Source organism: Dipodomys ordii, unplaced genomic scaffold (genome assembly GCF_000151885.1).
Source record: "Dipodomys ordii isolate 6190 unplaced genomic scaffold, Dord_2.0 Scaffold124, whole genome shotgun sequence".
NCBI classification, from domain to species: domain Eukaryota; kingdom Metazoa; phylum Chordata; class Mammalia; order Rodentia; family Heteromyidae; genus Dipodomys; species Dipodomys ordii.
In genome coordinates, this window is record NW_012267340.1 from 3,424,740 (window position 1) to 3,433,538 (window position 8,799).

The 8,799-nt window shown below is 49.4% G+C and overlaps 1 protein-coding gene across 1 annotated transcript in view; it reads right to left on the reverse strand.

The window, feature by feature from the left end:
• The window catches only part of Zbtb38 (zinc finger and BTB domain containing 38), a 50,515-nt gene that overhangs the window by 13,034 nt on the left and 28,682 nt on the right, over positions 1-8,799 (reverse strand). Inside the window, exon 5 of the mRNA XM_013029891.1 lies at positions 7,954-8,055. The gene's annotated coding sequence lies outside the window, so the exon portion shown is untranslated. The remainder of the gene's footprint in view (positions 1-7,953; positions 8,056-8,799) is intronic.

Sequence of the window (8,799 nt, forward strand, 5' to 3'; positions counted from 1 at the left end):
TCCCTCAGCTCTTCAGCTCAAGGCGAGTGCTCTACCACTTGAGCTACAGCACCACTTCCGGTTTTCTGGTGGTTTATTGGAGATAGGAGTCTCACAGTCTCTCCTGCCTGGGCTGGCTTTGAACCGAGATCCTCAGATCTCAGCCTCCTGAGTAGCTAGGATTTACAGGCGTGACCCACCAGCGCCCAGCTTTCTTTTCTTTCTTTAGAGGCAGAGTTAGCATTTCTCCTAAGCCTATGCAAAAAGGCACGAACAATTTAAATAAAAACCTCTCATGGTGACTTTATTAGCTGTTCTGGTAAAAAAAAATGTCTAGTGGGAAAAGCCAAAATAATCTGTTTGTGACACATATTTAGACCACCGGTAAATTTCCATTTTTGTGTTCTTTTCCCCTTATGTTAGAGGGCTATTAAAATTTGGCTCTAACTTTAGGGATAAAAACAAAGCTAGGGTATTGGGTGCTTACCAGGTGATATGTCTGTTTTAGATGGGAACATTCTTTTTCTTTTTTCAAATTCTTTATTGTGATTAAGTGGTTACATAATTTCCCAAATGTAGGATAGTGATGCTTAGTTAAAGTCACAAACACATTCTAACTTTCATGGGGCAAATTGTCTATCATGGTCTATAACATTTATGAGTTCTATGAGCTTTGCAATACAGTTATTTCTTCCACATTGGGTGATGTGTACATTTCTTTTGTTTTGCATAGCATCAGCTGTTCCCTCTTTCCCACTTGTTCCCTCCCTCCCATCGCTGCCATTGACTTGCTTAGTTCATTTTGGTCAATGTCCAGTGCGGCTGATGGGTCCCGCTGTTGTATGTTTTTCCCTGATTCCCTCTAGTTCTGTGTCGTCCTCCTGGTTTCCCTCTGGTGTGCACATCTATACCATATACGTGATCAGCAGCATAGGGTTATTTAGTAGTGATTCGACCAGATAAGTGGAAGTTTTTTGTTTCTTAAGTCTTGTTAATTTTGTCATATCACCTTACATTTTGAATTTAACATCCACTTATCAGGAAGACCATGTGCCGTTTGTCTCTTTGCTAGGAACATTCTTTTTCAACATTCTGCCCCAGAATGTATGTCTCTCTCCCCCTCTCTCTCTCCCCCCCTCCTTTTCCCCAGCAATAAGGTTTGAATTCAGAGCTTTAGCGGTATCCTTGAGCTTTTCCCCACTCATGGCTGGCACTCTACCACTAGAGCCACAAATCTCTGCTTTTTGCAGAGAAGAGTTTCACAGACTTTCCCATCAGGGCTGGCTTTGTATTGGGATCCTCAGATCCTGAGTAGCTGGGATTACAGGCATGAGCCACAGGGCACCTTTCCTTACAGGCTCCTGTAAGACTGTATCTGCTCCTTTCTCTGTGTTGTTGGGAATGGCCTAAAAGACCAAGGTGTCAACTCCTTGGAACCACTCTGTGATCTCTGGCTTAAGTCACCTGCTTATGGGTGACAATGCAAAATCGTGACCAGTTGCGATCTCTCCACCCAGTTGTTTCCATAAACTGGACAAGATTCGTTCTCTAAACGTTCTTCTCCATTCCCTCCCTGTCCTAAGTCACTCCACAGGTTTGTCCCTCTCAGGCTCCAGCCGCATCCTTATGCCCTGCCCCGCCGTGGAGTTCCAGCAGTCTGTGATTATCTCAGGGCCTGCAGACCAGCCACTCCCTTCCCCACTCCAGCTACTCCCAAAGTTCCACTGCACCCGTGCTCAGAACAGGAACAGGAGCAGTGGCTTTATTCCCGTCGGTCCTGGACCATTTATCCATCATGGTCATACCACCTCCCATCTCGGGCCACCTCGTGCACTTAGGAAATAATGCTTCCATTTCAGAGAAGGAACAATCAAGCATGGCCCAACATCAACCCGGGGGAATGAAAGCCCTGGTCTTGTGATTTAGGGCCTTAGACACACTATTCACAGGCATCAGGGGAAAGCTCTTCGTATGAACAGTTATCCTGGTTAGTGGCTGTCTTATCCTGCCTGTGCAGCCCGAGCCCGTCACTTGCAGGAATTGCAGCGGGACGCGGTGGGTACAGAGCCATACCTTGGTTTCCTCCACAGCCCAGCACAGGGTCACATTAGTCTGAGTGTACAGTGTCATGTTCTACTTCTGTATCACACAAATAGGACCCCAGGAGGTGGGGTACAGGAGTGGAGTCCATCCACCAGGGCTTCCAAACGAGAAGTCAGCACAATCCGGCATACCCACCAAGATTCCCAGCCCCACCCGGAGCCCTCACTAGCCCATGATCAGAGGTAGTCAGTTCTAGGAAGCTGGGCTCTGCTCTGGAACTGTTATGGGGACCCTTCGCCAGCCCCTCCAGGCCGGAGAACGGTGAAGGTCCGTCATTCTTGGGGACTGGCTTGACTGGAGGAGGCTGCTGGGCTCTCTGCCCTCACCCCCCACGCCACGGACAGCAGCAGCCTCCCACCTACCTCAGACACCACCCGGGCCTGGGAGGTTTGCTTTACCAGGCATGCACTTTGCCTGCATGCGGGCTGCTTCATCCCAGATCCCAGAACCCCCTCCACGTGTGCGGCCGGAAGGCACGGCCGGCAGTGCTGTGACCGCTGGAGGGAGGCCAGCAGGACCGGGAGAGCCACCCCTTCCTGGGGTTCAGGGAAGCCGATGATTGACTGTCAGAGCTGCCTACCAGACAGGGTGAAGGAGAGAGGCACAGAAAGGCCAAAGAAGCGGGCTCACCAATGGAAGCACGATTTAGACGGAACGTGGTTGGGAGCAGAGGACAGAAAAGGAATGAGCCGGTTTCCACTCAGCAGTTTCCAATCCCCCCTCACAGTAATTTAATGGAAAGGGGATATAGGTCGCTGATGGGACAATAATTTCCCTGCTCACTTGTGGAGTTACCTGTGGTTTACAAATAAAAAAACTGTATATATTTGTGTGTGTGTGTGTGTGCGCGCGCGCGCACACACACACACACTCAGAATGGAAAAGGAAAAATCTCCAAAGAAAACTCAAATCCACCACAGAGAAAACCTACACAATGCTGGTTAGGAAGAGGATGTTTTAAATATGCGTGTCTAGAATGATGTCCAGAATAGACGGCTTGAGAGCTAGCTTTCATTTTAGAAAACAAATGCTCCTGAGAAGGGGGGGGAAGGGGGGGAGCAAGCCTGCTCCGCTCTCAGAAAATGGCCACTGGGTCAGGAGGCTGCACAGCCAGACCAGGGGCCTTGAAGCCTGCGGGACACACAGACATCCCCCTACTTTTCACACAGCAACTATCTGTAGACACACACAGAACCTTCTTTTTCCACCGGTACCGTAAATTGTGCCTGCAGAGTTATCTGTTCGTTGACTACAACAAGGATTAATCATTAGAAGTTTCATTATTCTCTCTGAGCGAGGAGGGAAAACTATGTCATTTTTAATGTAAGGTAGCTGCTGGTCGGAAAAAAGACTCTTATTTAAACTTCATAAAAGGAAGAAAGGAAGAAAGAAAGAAAGAAAGGCCTTGATAAGTGTTTCTTAAAATAGCAAGGAGACAAATCATCTTACCAGAAACTCATTATAAATAGAAAGCCTTAAAATAGATTATTCAAATGTGGCAAAAAGCTCTTAATTGGCCACCTGAAAATGTCCAAAACAAAAACAAATATGGAGAAATTAAATGTTTAAGACAGCAGGGTCAGAAGTTGACTTAGAAGTGCATTTCCCTTTAGGAAAACCTTGTTGTGCAGGTTTTATGACACAGACTTCCATGCAAAACCCCACCTTATAGGGTGGTGGCCAAAGACACCCCAGAACTGCAAGGAACAGAAACAGGGAAAGGTCAGGGTTTGCCCTGCGGGTGGGCGGGGTCTCCAACTTCTTGGTAAAACCCCAGCCAAGGCTTCACGTCCCGTGTCAGCTACAGCAGCGTCTGCAATCTACCCTGAGTGTCTCTGCTCTCTCAATGTGGTCCTTCCTCTCCTCCCTTCAAAGCCAAAGGAAGGGAGGAGATGGTACAGGGGTGTGGGTGGGTAACAGGTGTGACTCTGGGAGTTCAGCCTCTTCCGCGGGTGAGCATCTAACACAGCACCGAGGCCCTTGACGGAGGCCCTGAGCTCGGGCCAGGAACACCAAGACAGAACACACACACTAACACACGCTGAGCAAGCTTTTAGAAAGGAAATCCTCATCTGCCTCTGGGTGCCAATCACCCTCCCCTCAGAGCTGGCTGGCTATCTGCAGGCTCACCCCAATGGTGAGTCCATTCTGAACACATGTACTCGGCTTTGCTTTTCGGAATCGGTGATCTTATTACCTAATTGGAACCATCCCTAAAAATAGTCAGATGTTGTTCTAACACGTGAAGGGGGGTTAGCGGGGGGGGGGGGAAGAACCACCAATAAAACAGGGCCTAGAAATAACATCTAACTCACAAAACAGGAAGTAGCAGCCCACATCTGGCTCACCTTGCACAAGCACCTGCCTCTCTGGACTGGTGCACTGAGAACACCCTTGCAGGACTTCACATGGCCCATGGATTGCTGACATGAGGGTGCTCTGGGATGGATGCACACGTGTGTGACCCACACAGGGGTGTGTGTGTGTGTGTAAATGGAACATCACTGGTTTTGATGGTACTGGGGTTTGAACTCAGGGCTTCACACTTGCTAGATAGGCCTTGGACTGCTGTTTTTTTTTTTAATGGTTATGTTTAAGACAGGGTCTTATTTCCTGCCATGGTGTGTATGTACCTGGACCACAATCCTATGGTGGCTGGGATGGCAGGAGAATGGCACCATACTCAGTATTTTTTCCCACTGAGATGGAGTCTCTCTGACTTTTCTGTTCTGGGTGGCCCTGAACCTCAATCCTCTCGATCTCAGCCTCCCGAGTGGCTAGGATGGCAGGCGTGGGCCATTGCTCTTCTCATTATTAAGCGACAGCATTGCATAGTAGTTTTGTTTTTAAATAAATTTAAGAGAGGAAAAATGCTTTTATCATTGGCAGTTCTGGGAATAAAAGCCAAGGCTTCACATATGTCAGACAAAGGCTCCTCCAAATGAGCTATACCCCTAGTTCACAGAAAAAAAATTTTTTTAAATAGGGAAACAGCCTGTTTTAAATTGCCTCTCCCAGCTTAAAAAGGCATTTTCTTGACTATCTTAAGGGGAAAGACCTGAGTGTGCCAGTTCTGCCTCCCGTTGCCTACTGTGTGCTGTGTTCAGCTTTCTCCAAACCCACGTTCCAGCCCCTTCCAGCTTCAATGCTGCTGCTCCCTCCCACCCTCCCTGCTGCAGCAGCCTGGGGAGGCAGAGGGGGGGGGGAGAGAAGGGGGGGACGCTCGCTGCGGTCTGTGACTTGAGCAGGTCCTGACTTCTGGACGGTGAAGACGCTGGCTGGGTGGGTTTACTTCCAAGGTTCTTTGTGGCCATAAACTCTGAGAATCCCACCTGTGTTCCCGCCCCCATTTTGTCATCTGTTGACCGATTCTAAGGATGTTCATTTCTCCCCAAGTGGATAAATGCTGCCCCCCCTCCTTAAATTCAGTTTCCTTGCACATCTGGGATTAAGACTCAGGCTTTTGACCTTTCCCTAAATCTACCTCTGCAGGGGGTCTGGTCTCGGCCCCAGCCCCTGGATTTAAGCAACAAGCAGCAACTGAGTGCCTCTGGGTAATCCCTAAGGAGTGTTTCGACACACCTCCACTGGGCACATTTACCCAGCACAGCCACCGTGACCACTCTGCGGGGCAGCAGCTGATGGATCCTGGCGCGGAAATCCACCAGGGTTCCCATACTCAAAAGCTTGCGGCAGCACACTGACAGCACATGGGGACAGGGTGTGAAGCTGTGGAGGATGCGGGGGAGGGTCCTTGCTGGGACGCCATAAATATTCACAGGACAAATTCCAGTCAGTGTGCACTTTATCTCTGGCTTGCTTCTTCTCAAAAAAAAAAAAAAAAAATTCCCAAGTTGCAGTAACACCAGGAATGAGAGTTTATCCCGTACCTCACCGTGCGGCCAGGGAGGCGGCCTGGATGTGGGGACAGCCGGCAGGCCGCTGCAGGGGTGAGAGCCAGATCTGTACAAACATGGCTGCATGCCGTCCACCATCCTGAATGCGCTCAGCCACGCGTGGCCCGCCCGTCCCTTCTTTTCCTCAGAGGACTGCAGGGGGCTTCCACGGGGCCTCCCTGCCTCTCCTCCCGAGCTCCCCAAGCCAGGCACAGGAGCGGGCTCTTAAATCACAGCCATGCCGCTCCCCTGTCCCAATGCCTTTGATGACACACAGTCTGATTTCCTAGGCATTCACGAGCAGTCCTGTTCAGTGCTGAGCACTCTCCAGTGTGATTCTAGGAGGACCCTGCGTGGACCCATTCTAACTCGGGTGGACTCCACCCTTCCCTACACACTCTCCACACTGTCCACCTCCCTTTATTCCTCCTATTTTCAATGACCACAATGCCTTCTTTTTGCACTCACTGAGTGGATATTTCTGTACATTTTCTATTTTCAACCGCGTATCTGAGAGGAAGGGGCCAGCTTTTTACTGTTCTCCAGTCTGGTTAGCATGGTGCCATGCTTCGAGTAGGTGCTCAGTCACTGTTAGCTATGTAACGCAGAACGGCTGAAGTTTACAGGGTCATAAGCAACATCTCATTTGCCCTTATTTAGGACGTAAGTTATTACCAGAAGCGCTCAGATCTTAAAATCTGGTATCAACTGCTTAGTGCAATTGACAGAACAATCTCCAACTTTCTATTTTATAAGCCAAACAAAAGTATTTCTTCAATTGCTTTACTGTGTTCTACAAAGCTAAAAGAGGAGAGTATTTCTGCATCAAAGAAAGCCCTTGGGTCTTAATTGCGTTTTTTTCTCCTCTGCTTGTGGTTTAAGTATACAAATACCAAGGCCTCCAGAGGCAATATTAATGAAAAAAATATAAGAGAATTATAAATATTTAATATTTTGAAAATGGCTTTCCTATACATCTACCTGGAAGCTCCCAGAATCAGACTCCAACATCTTTGGAGCTGATATTCTTAACATTTGAACAACAGAAAAATTGCTAACAGTTGAATAAATAATCCCTTGCTAAGAGACTGAATATGACCAATACAATTGTTAAAAACACAATAATCAATTTCAATGCCAAGCTCAATAAACAATTGCTGAGTGGAAAACAAAGGAATTCAGAGAAGACACTACTATTGTTGTTAAGTCAAAAGCCTACATATAACAGATGGGTGGGAGCAGATGTGAGAAGAAATGAACTGGACGGAGAGAAAAAAGCCCTGAAGTGACCGCGACCCTACTCTGTTTCTGAGACCGTGGCTATCGGCAGGACTGCTGGAGAAGCAGGGACAGGCGCAGGGGTGGAGCTGGACCCTGTCTCTTTGGAGTTGAGCTTGGTGGCTAGATAACAGAAATCGTTCCATAAATACGGGTTGAGATGCAAGCACCTTGAGACCTGTCTCCATTTTCGCATTTCAGTCTTCCTCATCTGTCGCTCACTGGTGCTGAGTAGTAGTACATTACCGGCCCTTTCACATGCTGCCAGAGAGCGCCAGCGGCGGCCATGCTAGACACAACGGTGGCAGTTACTGGGACTTTGTGTGGAGCGCATGCTCAGTGACTTGCACTGCGCTCACCCCACAGCTGGCAGGGGCTGACTGCCTGACCCAGCAACTGCACCCACATCCCAGCCTCGCTTCAATCCCAAGCCTGAAGTTACGTATCCAGCTAAGAGATGCCAGAGGTGTATTACGAGGTTAGGGCTAAAGCTCCCACAGCTGGCATGAGACACAGATCCTGAGGGGGACGTGGGTGATACTTATATGGCTCTCTTGAGAGCCTTTGTAACCCCCAAACTTGGTGGATCACTATCATAAATCCCATGCTTTTGGGGGGGGCAGTCTCCCAAGTCCCCCCAAGCAATAGTTTCTTTTATTTCATGTAGACTAAAAATTAGAGACATGAATTTAGTTACCTCAGTTAGGCCAGACCCGCCTTAAGAGTTCGATTCCGTGCTTTGAAAGAAATCACTTGGAAATCCTCAGTTCTGACTCCTCCATCATCTCCACAACACGATCTAGAAAATGAAAAAGGTGCACGGAGCTCATGTGACTGGCTGCTGGATTTCGTGTTCTGGCATATTACTGTCATCAGCATATATGGAAGACCTGCGGTAAGTTGAGGCCTGCCTCCTGCAGACCAGGGCCATCTCCAGCGCCTGGCCCCAGCCCCAGCGGCTCTGAGAGATCACAGTGTGACCTGCGCAAGGTCCCACCACTGCCCCTCAAACCTGGATTCAACTGAGTGAAAAGCCTGGGCAGGCAACCAGCAAGTCTCAGCTCCTAAAGTTGATTTGTTTTTAATTGTGTTATCTAAACGGAAAGCCAAAAGTTTCACTAAACAATCCTCGTCCTGTGTGCGACGCGTGCTTTTTCTCTTTTTTTCCTGTCCTTTTCCCTTGTACTGTATATTCTCGACCTTTAAACAAAAGCAGCCCGCGGTAACCCACGGATGGACTCCACCACGAAGGGGCCCAGCTCTTGGAGGAACACTACCAGGAGTCTTTCGCTACCAGTTTTCCTGACGCCACGACCGCTCCCCTGGCCCAGCTCCCCAGTCCTCTTGGGCCGCGAGAACCCCAGGGGGCAGCTGAGCCTCACAACCCGGGAGAGGTCTTCAACGTGGGCACCCCCAGATGGGATGGCCACTTAGGCCCGGGCGCAGGGGCGAGGGGCGCTCCCCACGGCAGAACCTCGGGGCCTATGAGCCCCTCTGCAGAGTGGGGCCGGGCGGGCGACGGGGCGGGCCGGGCAGCCGGACC